The sequence below is a fragment of the Gobio gobio genome (genome assembly GCF_949357685.1).
Source record: "Gobio gobio genome assembly, chromosome: 14".
NCBI classification, from domain to species: Eukaryota; Metazoa; Chordata; class Actinopteri; order Cypriniformes; family Gobionidae; genus Gobio; species Gobio gobio.
In genome coordinates, this window is record NC_137107.1 from 561638 (window position 1) to 577357 (window position 15720).

The window sequence follows — 15720 nt, forward strand, 5'->3', positions numbered from 1 at the left end:
GTCTTCCTTATAAGGAGGTGTTACTTCAGTTTAAATAATCAGTTTAAATAATCACTAAATAAATAAAATAAAATAAACAATCTTTGAGTCTTCTTTCAAACTCACTTGGACACAAACCCCTTCAATGCAAAGGTTATAAACTTTTCACTTGTACAATAATCAACCCTAATTGTACCTCAAACTGGAAAACACTTGTGCTTTTTTCGTAAAACCCTCTTACAGTGAGTTTTCACTGCTCGAATTATCACGGTTAAACACTACAAGGGCATACACAATGAAATTTCACCGTAAAAAAAACACTTACGTGAAACGTCCCTTTAAGTGCTCACTCACAGTTCACTTTAGGTGCTGCAGTTCAAATGAACTCTCACAGTTCACTGTCCAGTGAATCCAAATACCAAAAAGGGAACAACTTGGAAAAAAAAACAGTCAATAGAAAAGATTTGAGTGCGTTGTCTCGACGTAGCGTGCGTTGAAATTCACTTGAGATAGTAGTTGAATCACTCAAACTCAATGAAATGTCCCAAAAAAAAATTAAAAGATGATCAACATGAATCAAACTCCCAAATGAATCAAACTGAGATGTATCAAACTGAAATGTCGTTTGGATGGCAGGGTAACACAACACAGTCTGAAACGCGAGTCTTCTCAAAAACTACAGTCTGCACCAACTACAAAGCATAGCATTTCTCATCTCACAGGCAGTTTCACGTGCAGAACACTCAAATGACGCGTGACCAGTTCGGTTGAATCATTAGTTCGTAAGGATGCTTCTCAATCAAAACGGAAAAGTACAAAATGCAGCAAAAATATACCAAATCTCTTCAATCGTCATCAATCAAGAAAAATCTGTACTTTATATGCACTTACGGATGCTTCACGAAGCATTACTGCGTCATTCCAGCAGTCCAATGCAATGCAATCCCTGGAGCAAAACGACACAAAAACTCTTTCACGACGAAACGCGGGATACAGTTCACAAAATTACTTGATGCTGTCGTCCTTTATTCGACTAAAGCCCCGATTAACTTCCGTGAAGTAACTTTATCGGACGAGCTCCTCGAACACGACACATCACTCAATCTCTTTGTGCGTCACTCTCATACACCGCGCTCTGCTTCTTCTTCTCTCCCAGCGCACCCCGAACGCCGAAAACCAGTTCACCCGTCAAAATAAAAGTCTCCGAAAATAATCTTTTTTTTCAGATAATATCTACCCGTTACATTTCCCCCTTGCTAAACCCTGCCATTCCATTGACATTTCCAGCAGGTCCATCTCTGAAACACAAACAACATATTAGGAAGGTATCTCATTATGAATGTATAACTCCATATCCCATATCTTAAAAGTTACAGAACACTCTGGACTCTTATTTTAGAATGTAGTCTTCTCTGTATTTCACAGGTAAGTTACCCTTGTTTTGCCTCTGAGAACGTCTGATCTCAGGAACACTTTCTCTTTCAACCTCTGAAACATCAGCATCATCTGAGTCATCTTGTACCCGCAACTCTGATTCTGATATTAGATCCTGACCCCCACCGCTGTCATGCTGTTCTACTTCCCCTGACTCCCCTTGATCCACCCTTGTGTGTGCATGGTAAGTGGAGTGTTGTGCAATTTCTGGAAAGCAGACAATGTCTGACATGTCTGTGTCTGTCTGACTCTGGCTTGTCTCTTATTCTGCGCCGGTGTACACACGGTGTGGTGGGTGACGTGAATGAACAGTGCCTAAGCTGATCTCTGTGTACTACCTTTGCGGCACCCCCCTTTTCCGGTTTAATCGTAAACACAGGTATGTCTGAGTGATTCTGCTTTAAAACTATGTATGGCATGTCTTCCCATTTATCCTGAATTTTGTTTCTACCTCTGTGTTTGTGATTACGCAGTAGCACCCGATCTCCAGGCCTCACAAGAGCTCCAAACGACTTGCGGTCGTATAACCTCTTTCTTCTTCTGGAAGCCTCTTGAGACACTGCATTTGCAACCTCCACAGCCGTCTTCAATCTTTCATGATGACCTTTCACCCAATCATCCAGGTTATCAACCTCATCCTCTTCTAGATCCTTTTCCCCAAGCACATCCATCGGTAAACGTGCATCCCTTCCGAACATCAGATAGAATGGGGAATAACCAGTGGATGAATGGACATGACTGTTGTAAGCCATCACCAGCTCAGGAAGGTGAGTCTTCCAATCTCTCTTTTTCTCTGGTGGCAAGTTTCTTAACAAATCATGCATGGTACGGTTGAATCTTTCACATTGAGCGTTCCCCTGTGGATGGTATGGGCTTGTACGGCTCTTTCCTATACCATAGATTTTGCAAAGCTCCTTGATCACATTGGCCTCCAAACACCTGCCTTGGTCTGAATGCAAGCGAGCCGGACAACCGTAATAAGCGAACCAATGCTTAACCAGAGCTTTTGCCGTTGTGTTTGCTGTCTGATTCTTGGTAGGAACAGCAACCGTGACTCTGGTGAACATATCGGTAAGTGCAAGCACGTTTTCATACCCACCAGCAGACTGTTCAAGCAGTGTATAATCCATGGCGAGGACCTCTAATGGGGCTGAGACATTACTACACGTCATAGGAGCTCGAAGTCTGGGAAAAACATCCTTGGCCAGGATACATCTTTTGCACTGCCTTATCCAGCATGGAACATCCACAGACATGGTAGGCCAGTAGTAACTTCTTCTCATTCGAGCCAGTGTACTTCTTTCCCCAAAATGACCTCCGTGTTCATGTTGGCCCTCATACACTTCACGCTGTAAAGGTTCAGGAACAACCACCTGCCAGATCTCCTCCCCATCCCTAGGGTAGAAGATGCGCCTGAACAGCACTCCCTGCCGCAGCTTAAGACGATCAAACTCCTTGACAAGCTTCTTGAGTTTTGGTTCCATAGAACTCTGATCCACTCTGCTTGGTCTCTTGTTCTCGGACACTGCTTTATAAATGGGACAGATCACAGGGTCATTCCTTTGCTGTTTCCCGATTTCACTCCAGCTATAACCACTTATTTCCCCTCTTACCGATGCTTGCACCGCAGATTTGCCTTCAGGTTCCTCCTGGCGAACCATTTTGCCCGGCCACAAACATGCCCTCACTTCTTCAGCTCCTAGCCGGATGAAATCCTTGCCATCATCGTCCTCCTCCGATTCCTCCCTGGCAGGTATTCTCGATAAGGCATCGGCATTAGTGTTGAGTCGACCAGGTTTGTAGCATACTTCAAAGTTGTACTCCGCCAGCTGTGCTACCCAGCGTTGCTCAACCGCTCCGAGGTTAGCTGAATCGAGGTAACGTAACGGGTTGTGGTCAGTAATCACAGTAAATTTTGAATACATAAGGTACTCTTTGAATTTTTCTGTGATTGCCCACTTCAATGCGAGGAGTTCCAGCTTGAATGCACTATAGTTTTTGTCATTTTTCTCTGATCTCCTCAGACCTCTGCTTGCATATGCCACGACACGTTCAGTCCCTCCTTGCTTCTGGCTGAGTACGGCCCCTAATCCATGATGACTCCCATCTGTGGCAAGTGTAAAGGACATACTGAAGTCGGGGTATGCAAGGATGGGGGGTGACATCAAGCACTTCTTCAACTCATCAAAGGCGGCCTGGCATTCCTGACTCCAGGTGAAAGTTGCAAAGGTTCTGCTTCTCTTTCCTCCACCTACCAACGCATGTAGTGGCTTGGCAATCTGGGCGAACCTTGGGACGAATTTTCTGTAGTAGCTCATTAACCCAAGAACTTGCCTGACCTCTCTTACACTCTTGGGAACTGGCCATGTGTCCAGAGCTTTAACTTTCTCGTTATCCACTTTTACACCTTCTGCGGAAATCTGGTGCCCCAAAAACTTCACTTCTGATCTTAGGAGAAAGCATTTGCTTGGCTTTAGCTTTAGACCATGCTGTTTCAGATGGTTAAAGACAAGTTCCAACCTCTCACAGTGGCTCTCAAAGTCTTTGGAGAAGATTATAACATCATCCAGATAAACCAGAAGAACATCAAAGGCCAAGTCACCAAGCACCACTCCCATAAGGCGCTGAAAGGTGGCCGGGGCGTTGCACAACCCAAATGGCATCCTGGTCCACTCAAACAGGCCAAATGGGGTGGTGACAGCTGTCTTCTCTCGATCCCTCTCACTCACAGCTACCTGAAAGTACCCAGCCGTCAGGTCTAGTGTAGAGAACAGTTTAGTATTACCCAAAGCGTCCAATGACTCATCCACACGCGGAAGCGGATATGCATCCTTACATGTTACTTGGTTCAGCTTTCGGTAATCACAGCAGAAACGCACACTGCCATCTTTCTTCATTACGATAACAGCAGGTGATGCCCAAGGGCTACTGCTCTCTTTGAGAATTCCCTGGGACACCAGATCTTGGACATGCCTTTTGACCTCTTGGAATATCTGTGGTGGTACTCTACGATGTCGCTGTTTTATTGGTGGTGCTTCACCTGTAGGAATGTGGTGGACCACAGCCGTGGTGTAGCCATAATCTTGGTCATCCTTGGAGAAAACATCTCTGTGCTTTGATAACAACTCTGTGAGCCTTTCACATTGTTCTGGTGTGAGTCCTTCATAGTTCACTTCAACAGGAACTGGTAACTGCACAAGTGAGTTCTTATCAGCTTGAACCTTGTTTTGCACCAACTCCTTGACATGAAGTACACCGTCATCTTCTTCAAAATCGAGCACATCCTTTGTGATCACCTTCTTAGGCTTATACACAGAAGCAACTCTGGATCGGGGAGCAAGTCTAACAGCCTTTCCACTCAAGTTCACCATACGCACAGGAACCTTTCCACCCTCTGTTTTAGCAAGAACATGAGCCACTAGGAGTCCTTTTGGCAAACTTGTTCCAGCTACTGGCTCCACTAGCACATGACTTGTTACCCTAGGTGACAATCCACAGCGACCTTCCAGCACCTTTTCACAGCGGGGAGGAATGGTGACAGCCTGTCTCCCAGCAATCTTGACATACCCAATCCTTCCATCAGGCCCTAGATGTCCTGCTTCTTTTTCAACTCTAGCAAGAATCCTCCGGACCTGGGCTTCATCTTGTCGATTATACTTGTCTATCCTCTCCATCCCCTCCGCTGAGATGAACAAGGACTGAACTTCATTGAGTACATTCATCCTGATGATCCCAGAGACCCCTTTCATTTCCTTCACATCAGGGCTTGTGTCCGTCAGAACGAATATACACTTCCCAGGTAGAACTGTTCCTAAACATTCAACATCTGCCTGCAAACATCCCAAGACAGGAATGTCCAGTCCATTGGCGGCGGTCAGCTTAACCCAGCACGCAGAGGATAACTTCAGCTTTTGCTCCTCAAAGTGCTGCCTGAAGTGTGACTCAGATATGGTGGACACTTCTGACCCTGTATCAGATACCCCTTTTCCACCAAAGCAGAGCCAGAGCTAGATCGGAGCCAGAGCCTAGTTTCTAATCGGTTCTTTGTGTTTCCACACCCTAAGCCCTAGCTCCGAGCCAGGAAAAGTGGTTCTTAAGTAGCACCAAAACATTGCTGGGCTAGAACAGGGCTAGAAGTAAGAACCGATTACGTCAGGCGCTGGGGGCGGGGTCAACAAGATGAACACAAACTTGAGATCCGCCATTGTGAAATAGCAGCTAATGGAGCTAACAGCTACTGTTCGTTTGTAATCTCCGTCTATACAAATTACGGCGAACTGCATGAATGCGTTGGATTCGCTGTGTTTGCGTTGTGTTTTGATGCCGATGTAGGATCGTAAAGCCATGTGAATCAATAGTAACGCAACGTGTGCATTGTTGATGGAAGGCTTGTTCGCAGCGGTGCTGTGCAGAGACCGATCGCCGTATGATAACGAGTCCAGCGAGAGCACATGACTCCTTATGCTTTTGATTCACTCATGCGTTTTTATATCATATGTGGATCGGTCTGGCAAGCGCTGATGCGTCTCGAACAAGCCTGGTGTGTGTGTGTGTGTGTGTGTGTTTCCCGGCAGGGTTGCTAGGTTTTCACAACAAACCCGCCCAATTGCTACTCAAAACAAGCTCAAAACAAGCCCAATCGCGTTCCAGGGGGGATTCCCCAGTAAAAATCACATTTGGGGGTAAAATATGTGTTTTTTGGCATGGTTGCCTACTAAAATTCGCAATATGGGGCTAAATATCACATAATTGGGGTCGCTTCATCCCGTGGACATGAAAAAACAGCCCGCGGCAAAACCACGGACTTGGCAACATTGCCGCTGCCTCGCTAGCGCTGCTGAGAGAGATGAGGCGGATACAGTGACGTAAGACCTGGCTCTGTTGTGGCTCTCAGCCCGTGGAAAAGCAAACGGTTCTTAGAAAGCTCCACAGTCGAACCAACTATGAACTGGGACTAGCTCTGGCTCTGAATTAGCTCTAGCACTGCCTTGGTGGAAAAGGGGTATAAGAGGCACTTGGTCTTGACACCAGCTATCTTCACCTCAATGGCCAGGCAATCTCCAAAAGCACTGTCCTTCTGTTTTTCAGCAGTCTCATCAGCCATCCATTCCGCTGTGTGACATCTAATCAATGAGGGCCCTGGGCTTTTCTGCACCGCTCCCCCAGAGTCATTCTCTGTCATTTCAGCTAACTCCACTGTATGCTGTGATGCAGCTGGAGGCCTCCTCAACTTGCTACCTTGCGGACAATAGCGATTGGTGTGTCCGGGTTCACCACATGAGTAACAAATATAACGGCCTTCACTGTCTTTTAAAGGTTGTTTCTTTGGACGGATCTGCTGTGGCCTATTTCTCTCTTTCTCATGGACAGCTTGATATAGTTCCTCTTGACGAGCTGCTATTTTCTGAATCGCCTCATGCAGTTTCTCCAGCGACAGAGCAGAGGAAGCATCCTGTGCTGCAGCAGCATTCACTACCCCTCTGGCACGGGTACTGGACCTCACATTACTAGGAGCCTGCGTTTTCTCCTCTTCTGACCAGGTAATTGCCGCTTGCATCAACTGAACAAAACTCAAATCTGGCTCAGCTTTAACTCTGCGCTTCATCTCTCGTCGCAAAAAGTCGTCTTGTAAGCCTAACACCAACTGCTCCTTCAAAACATTTTCAGCATCCGCCACTCTGTTTGGCTCTCGGTGCTGCACACGATTAAGCCTTTCCCGAAGGTCGTACGCATAGGAGCGTATTGTTTCTCCTGCTTTCTGAGCACGATCATAGAAATCTTTAAGCCTCGTACCAATGGGCACTTTATCTCCATAGGTATCTAGGAGAACAGTGAAGATGTTGTCAACCGTCTCTTCCTTTCCATCCATCATGAACTTAACTGTGGCTTTGGCCTCGTCTTTTAGGTTCTATTTCACCAGCTCAATCCGGTCCTCAGCGGGAACCCTCATGACCTGAATTGCAGACTTCATCGATGCCACCCATTCTTCAATGCTCAGCTCTCCTGGCTTTGTCACGTAACCACTGAATTCAGGGAGCTTCCTGTCCCGTGGGATATAAATGGCAGCTGGGGTCGGTTGTGCGGTGGCTTGACTCTCAATTACCACCTTTGCTAAGGATAGGGCTTCTCGTTGCTCTGCTCTGGCTTGATCGAGTGCCCCTGCCTGCTCTGCAAACCGCCTTTGCATCTCTGCCATGTCTCGTCTTAGTTCCTCAAGCTCAGACATCTTCTTCCTTGACCAACAACTTGTGGGCCTGGAGACGTGTGACTAATTCAATGTGCCTAGTTTGAATCCTGTTCGTGACGCCACTTTTGTAACGGGGTATTTAGCCCGTCTTGTAGGGGAAATTTGTTAGCGCTGCCCTGGAAGACTGAATAACGAAAGGATCTTAGTCCCCGCTTTCAGTGCTTTTAGTCTCGTTATATACTAATGTATATATGTTTTGTACTACTTTATTGAGACGCACTCTATAGACCGACAAGGGTAGGCTTCAGTTAAAGTAATGTCACAAGGTGGCTTTCTGAAGTAAAAATATATGCGAGTTGAATATACTCCTCCCTTCCCTGGTCTAATAAAGTAGGTAAGACGCCCCTACTCCCTGACAGCTCTCAACCAAAAAGGATACACTGAAAGTAAGTACAAAAAGGTAAATTCAAAAATTAAACAGTATTTATTTTCTGTGTATATGTGTCTTCCTTATAAGGAGGTGTTACTTCAGTTTAAATAATCAGTTTAAATAATCACTAAATAAATAAAATAAAATAAAATAAACAATCTTTGAGTCTTCTTTCAAACTCACTTGGACACAAACCCCTTCAATGCAAAGGTTATAAACTTTTCACTTGTACAATAATCAACCCTAATTGTACCTCAAACTGGAAAACACTTGTGCTTTTTCGTAAAACCCTCTTACAGTGAGTTTTCACTGCTCGAATTATCACGGTTAAACACTACAAGGGCATACACAATGAAATTTCACCGTAAAAAAACCACTTACGTGAAACGTCCCTTTAAGTGCTCACTCACAGTTCACTTTAGGTGCTACAGTTCAAATGAACTCTCACAGTTCACTGTCCAGTGAATCCAAATACCAAAAAGGGAACAACTTGGAAAAAAAAACAGTCAATAGAAAAGATTTGAGTGCGTTGTCTCGACGTAGCGTGCGTTGAAATTCACTTGAGATAGTAGTTGAATCACTCAAACTCAATGAAATGTCCCAAAAAAAAATTAAAAGATGATCAACATGAATCAAACTCCCAAATGAATAAAACTGAGATGTATCAAACTGAAATGTCGTTTGGATGGCAGGGTAACACAACACAGTCTGAAACGCGAGTCTTCTCAAAAACTACAGTCTGCACCAACTACAAAGCATAGCATTTCTCATCTCACAGGCAGTTTCACGTGCAGAACACTCAAAAGACGCGTGACCAGTTCGGTTGAATCATTAGTTCGTAAGGATGCTTCTCAATCAAAACGGAAAAGTACAAAATGCAGCAAAAATATACCAAATCTCTTCAATCGTCATCAATCAAGAAAAATCTGTACTTTATATGCACTTACGGATGCTTCACGAAGCATTACTGCGTCATTCCAGCAGTCCAATGCAATGCAATCCCTGGAGCAAAACGACACAAAAACTCTTTCACGACGAAACGCGGGATACAGTTCACAAAATTACTTGATGCTGTCGTCCTTTATTCGACTAAAGCCCCGATTAACTTCCGTGAAGTAACTTTATCGGACGAGCTCCTCGAACACGACACATCACTCAATCTCTTTGTGCGTCACTCTCATACACCGCGCTCTGCTTCTTCTTCTCTCCCAGCGCACCCCGAACGCCGAAAACCAGTTCACCCGTCAAAATAAAAGTCTCCGAAAATAATCTTTTTTTTCAGATAATATCTACCCGTTACATGTGGATGTGTACATTGTTAGAAATTTAGTGTGAAATGACAATATATTCTAGGTTAATAATTGCAATTACAGTGTAGATAAGACACAATATTATTACATTGTTCTACTAAAAGAAACTTAAGATCTTGTAAATCTTTTTTTGTTAGACTAATAACATTTGGATTAGTAGTAGGCCTATCAGTTGACCAAAAAATAGTTATTTTGAGGCTAGTGCTTTTGACTTTTAGAAAACAGGAGTGTCGACATAAGTGTCTTTCATTCTTTTTCAGTATGCCAGAGGGCATTTTGAAGGTGAAGGGAAAGCTGGGTATTCGGGATGGTTGAGATTTTGCCTTCTCGAAACCAGTATTGCGTTGGACCCTTTTACCAATCATAGAGAAACATGTGAAAAGAGGCAGAATCATTCATAGTGATGAGTGGCGTGTGTACTCTGCACTTTAGAGAGAGGATACCAACACCACACAGTGAACCATAGCATTCATTGTGTTAATCCATCAACGGGTACATACACAAAACATTGAATGGCACTGACAAACTTCAGAAGGGAAGTGTGGAAATTTTTAGTTTTACCATTTGTTTATGACCCTAACAAGTTTTGTTACCTTGGTCATTCAAAATGTTATTTTTTTTCATACCTTTGTACTTTCTCACAGATGCACACATACATCAATGTAAAAAAGGAGACCTGTTCATTTCATGTTGTCCGCAGCAGTTTAGTTTTTTTAGTATACAGTAGTTCATTAAAAGCAGTTGGCTGGACAAACTAATGACTCTGGTATTTATTTCCCATTTGGCAGATATGTACTGCTATTTTCGTAATCCTAAACCATATAGTTGTCGGTGTCTGTAATATCTATAGTATGTATTGACTGTCTGTTGAAAATCTACTGACTAGTAGCCTGTAAGAGTCATTCAACAGCATTTCATAGATTTTCAATTAATTTTGATGGGCCTAATGTGGCTGTAACGGAACTGCTCCGAGACAAAGGTTGAGGATCCAAATGCAGCTTTTTTGAAAAGGGTAATCTATTTCGGGTAATCTACCCAAAAGGTAATACACAGGCAAGCAGTCCAAACAGGCAAACAAGGCAGGAGAGACAGGCAAAAGGGTAATCCACGGAACAGTAGTGATGGCAATTTTAAAAACACTTAAAATGTCTGTATTTCTTGCAGTAAATCCCTGTAATTTTTTGTTGTTGTTGTGAAAACAACGGAATTTATTTTACAGTGTAACCTAAAAGGATAACACATTGGTAACACTTAACTGACAGAATGTTGAATAGCTGCTTACATGTTACATACAGTGCAACAATTGCTACAAAACATTTAATAGACAATCTACAGCTTCTACCCTGCTTCTGCTTTTTTTTTTTTTTATTCCTATATATATATACTATAGTGCCAAAAGTATTGGGTATTCATTGAAACTGCACAGGGACGTGAAGAATAAGGGTCCAGTGTTCTTTATTGAAAGGCTAATCCACAAACACAAGTCCATTAACAGGCTTACATTTTTCAACTAAATATCGAAATAAATCTAATTATTAAACTAAATTAACCATATAAACTAAATTACTGATCTAATTACTGATCTAAAGCCAACACTGTCACTGTATGATAATTGAAATGAACTGATGACATCAGCGTTTTTTCTAGACGGCTGAATAAAATTATGCTGCATTATTTTCCTGTTTAACACTGTAAATCTGCTTTGAAACAATCTGCATTGTTAAAAGCGCTATATAAATAAAGTTGACTTGACTTGACTTGATTATGCTATCAATATGTTCTGCCCATGACAGCTGACTATCTATTATTGTGCCCAGTAATTTTACTTTATCTACCTGTTCTATAGGTTCCCCAGACAAGATCAAACTCATCTTTGGTGCAGATGACAGTTTATGACTTGATCCCAAGATAATTTATTTGGTTTTTGAGATGTTCAGCACCAACTTATTTAGTTTTATCCAATCAAAAACCATATTTAACTCAGCTGGTAAAACATTGTCCAGTTCAATGACAGTTTTAGCAGCATAATACAATGTGGAATCATCAGCATACATCTCTACGGTTGCTTTACACAAAACAATGGTAAATCATTTGTGAAGATGGCGTATAAAAGGGGTCCCAGGCAGCTCCCTTGTGGGACCCCGCAGTCCAAGACCTTAGAGTGAGACCAGCTGCCTACTTGTGTCCTACTTATGAGATAACTCTCCATAAATTGGATGGCAGTTGGATTAGATCCATAGCATTTTAGTTTACCAACGAGTAGATTGTGATCTATGACATCAAATGCCGCACTAAAATCAAGTAATACGGACCCAGTCATCTGTAACTTATCCATTTCCTTGAGCCAGTCATCTGTCATTGCTGTAAGGGCGGAACAAGTTGAATGGTTATGTCTATAAGCATGTTGGAAATCTGTGTTCAAGCCATTGCATTCAAAGTATTCCTGTATTTGTGAGTAAACTATTCTCTCCATCAGCTTACTAAGAACTGGTAGAATTGTGATAGGTATACTGTTCTTCCCAGTGAGTGCTAGTCTGCCATCTTTAGGTAAGGGAATTATTTTACCTTCTTTCCAGATATTGGGAAAACACCTTTCATTAAGCATGTATTTAATATTTGACATAAGGGACCACAAACATAGTCCGCTGCCAGGCCAAGTACTTTACTGTCCAGCATGTCAGTACCCACTGAACTGTGTTCGGGCAGAGACTTCAACAACTTCCTTACTTCCCACTCCTCCACACTATTAAACTGGAAAGTACAACTCTTATTTAACATCACATTATTTTGCTTCAGGTAACTAGAATCAGTATTGTCCATATTCTGCCTTAGCAGAATAATGGATCTTATTTATGAAGAAATCATTAAAATAATTTGCTATATCAGATGGTTTGGTCAGAAACTTGCCTTCTGATTCCACAAAGGAAGCCCCTCCATTTGTCTGTCTCCCCATTATTTCATTAAGGGTTTTCCAGAGTTCTTTACCATCATGCTTTACAGCATTTACTCTCTGCATGTAATATTCTTTTTTCATTGATCTATTCATTTTTGTAACCTGATTTCTCAGTTGAAACTATTTGAATCTGTCCTCCACTAATCTAGTCTTAACTACTATAGATCTGGCTTCATCTCTTTGTTATGGTCACTAAAACCCACAGATCGAGAAACTGGTTTAGTGCAGCGTTTAGGAATATTTGTATAAATATGATCTATGCAAGTGGCAGTAGTGTGGTCAGCACCGTTAGTAAAGACTCTGGTTGGTTGCGAAATCATCTGAGATAGATTACAAGCATCAAGCAATGAAACTATCTTTTGTTTCATTGGACACTGATTCGCAAACCAGTCTATGTTCATATCCCCAAGTAAAAAAATATCACCATTCACATCTGTAACTCTGTCAATTAAAGGTGAACTATGTAGGATTTTTGCAGTAAAACATCCAGAAACCACTAGGCCAGTGTTATATATTTTGTTCAGTTGAGTACTAAGAATATCCCAAATGTTTTCAACTATTTGTAAATCGTGAGAAAATTGCTATTTTAACCAAGGAGCCGGGACGTGTGAGCTATGCGTGTGAGGGAGTCGCCTGTCGATTGCGTCATATCTGCGTCACCCTCGGTCTCCGGTTTTATTCAGTGAAACACTTTACTCTCACTGCAGTGTGAACAAGTGTCATAGCAGCCGCCGAGTGAACGTCATAACTTCCTTTTCAACACACTCAGATATATCTAAGACGATAAACAGAGTTGCGTTACCTCACACTCAGCACTGGAGAAGAGGAAGTGCCGCCGGCAACCGTGTCATAATAAAAGTCCCGCCAGCGACTATGCCATAATAACAGTCCCGCTCTTCAATCGCTCCTGCGGCCTTGCTCAGCTCCACAACACTCGCTCCTGCTCTGCTTCACTACAGTAATGTTAATAATCGCATCCAAAAACATGATTTCTGCCCGAGTCCTTTCCTGACTGTTTTCCACCGGCTATGAGGTGAAGACCACATGTCCCGAGATTCTGCGCTCAAACGTGGCGTCATCAAACTACGCCTTTGTTTTGAACAGGCGACCTCTAGTGGACGGAAAAGTTACATAGTGTAGCTTTAACCCACATAAATCATTCAGATATTGCACATCAGTCCCGGGAGGTCTATAGCAGCAGCCGATCAGCACTGGCTTAAGGTGAGGAAGATGCACTTTGACCCATAAAGATTCTAAACCATCTGAGATAAACTCAGAACACAGTGTTACCTGGAAGTTATCTCTAATATATAATGCTATGCCACCCCCATGCTTGTTATCTATCTATCTATCTATCTATCTATCTATCTATCTATCTATCTATCTATCTATCTATCTATCTATCTATCTATCTATCTATCTATCTATCTATCTATCTTTTTAATTTTATTTCATTTTTAAATGCAATACAATACAAAAAGAAAGCAGCAAACAAACCGAATATATAGACAGGGTTGCTGCTTGGAACATTAACAATTGACCTATCGGTAAGCCCCGCCCCCCTTGGTTACTGTTGCTAACTCGGACAAACTAACGGAGTTGCTATATCTTACAATGAAAGCTGTCAGTGTGAAAACCTTATCCCAAGATGTTTTTGGACACAGACTGCAGTGTAAACCCCGTCCTAATGATAGCCAAACTTTACTGATGGTTTATCAAGTTTATGTCCTTTTTCACTCCAAAAAATCATCGTAAGAGCTGAACAAACAAACGTCTCATTCACAAACTATCTCTCTCCGTTGCATTACCATTAACATACACCGCAAATTACACAAAACACTCCTACAACTAACAGTTAACAAACATGTACAGAGCCAGTGTCGGCGCTGTGGCGAGGCATTCCAGGGGCATGCCCCCCCTAGCGGTCATTGATGCCCCTCCTACCACAGGCCACGGCGAGGCCCAAAAAAAATCCCTTTTAGTTATTATTTTAATATTAAATGTAAAAACTGTAACTTAAATTAAATTAAATTAACTGAGACTTGTTACAGCACTTGCATACTGTTGCCCTTGACTGTTCTAGTTGCTTCTATAGCTCTCATTTGTAAGTCGCTTTGGATAAAAGCGTCTGCTAAATTACTAAATGTAAATGTAAATGTAAAATTAAATGAACGAGGAAAACGCATAATTTTTGTTGTTAATGATATGTTAATGTTGATGACATGTAGGCGTGTCATCATTGGTCAATGCTTATTGGTCGCTGAGTAAACTGCAACGTCAGATGATAAGGAGAGACAGAAGATCCAATAGCGAGTTGAACAAGATAATTTATTATACTCAGATTCACAACAGCACAGAAAGTTCGGTGGATCAGGAACAGAGACTCAGACTCGAGCTGGAAGCAGACCAGGGCGACAGAACCCAGGAAGACAGTCAGATGGCGACGCAGGGATGCAATGGGCAGACTGAAACCGGCTGAATCCAGGAATCCGGAAGCGGAGAACACCAACACCAGGAACACATGGACAGACAGGAACCACCGGACAAACTGCAACAAGACAGGAACCACCGGACAAACTGCAACAATCTGACAACAAGGCATTGTGAGACACACGTATAAATAGCCCAGGTGATGAGTGCAGCAGGTGGCCGTGATCAGAGTGCTAGGTAATCAGATACCACGCCCCCAACACAACCACACACACACATAGAGCAAGAGAGACGGTGCATTCATGACATTTTCCATCTAACATTAAATATTGCCTTTAGAATTCGAATATAATTCGAATTTTGCTAATGTTTATGAAAGAATTTCGAATTTGGCTTTTCAGACATTTTGACAGCCCTAGAAGCTACAGGCCTACTGCGCGAGGTATCAGAGCCAAGTTTCATGTTCCTAGCCAACTTAACCCACAGAGTCCTTTCTCTATTGGACCCACCGAACAAGCTTCTCCAGAGAGAGGGGACTGACTTGTTGACAGGTTTAAGTGTTGTGTTAAAAAAATCCGTTGTGATGAAGAGTGTAAGCACTGCCACTGCACTGATACTGCCACACCCTCCGGCGAGTCACTGAGACCCGGGCCCAAACGGAGACGCATGGAGAGCACAAGGATGGATGGTTACATCATTACAGGGCCTACAGGAGGACACAGAGGTGATGATGACTTGGAAACGGAGCTTCGGAGATTGTACTACTACACTATTGATTCGGTGGTTGGGGAACTGGAGCGTAGATTCAGCGAGCGCAACTCAGAACTGGCAAGTGCACTTGCAGCACTAATTCCAGAGGCCGATAACTTCCTTGATGTGAAATCTGTGAAGCATATTCTCGACCTGTCACAATCGATTATGATTGACGCGGAGTTTGAAGTTGCTAAAGAGTTTTTAATGTCACAAAAGCAAATGCAGAGAGACTGGACCATACAGC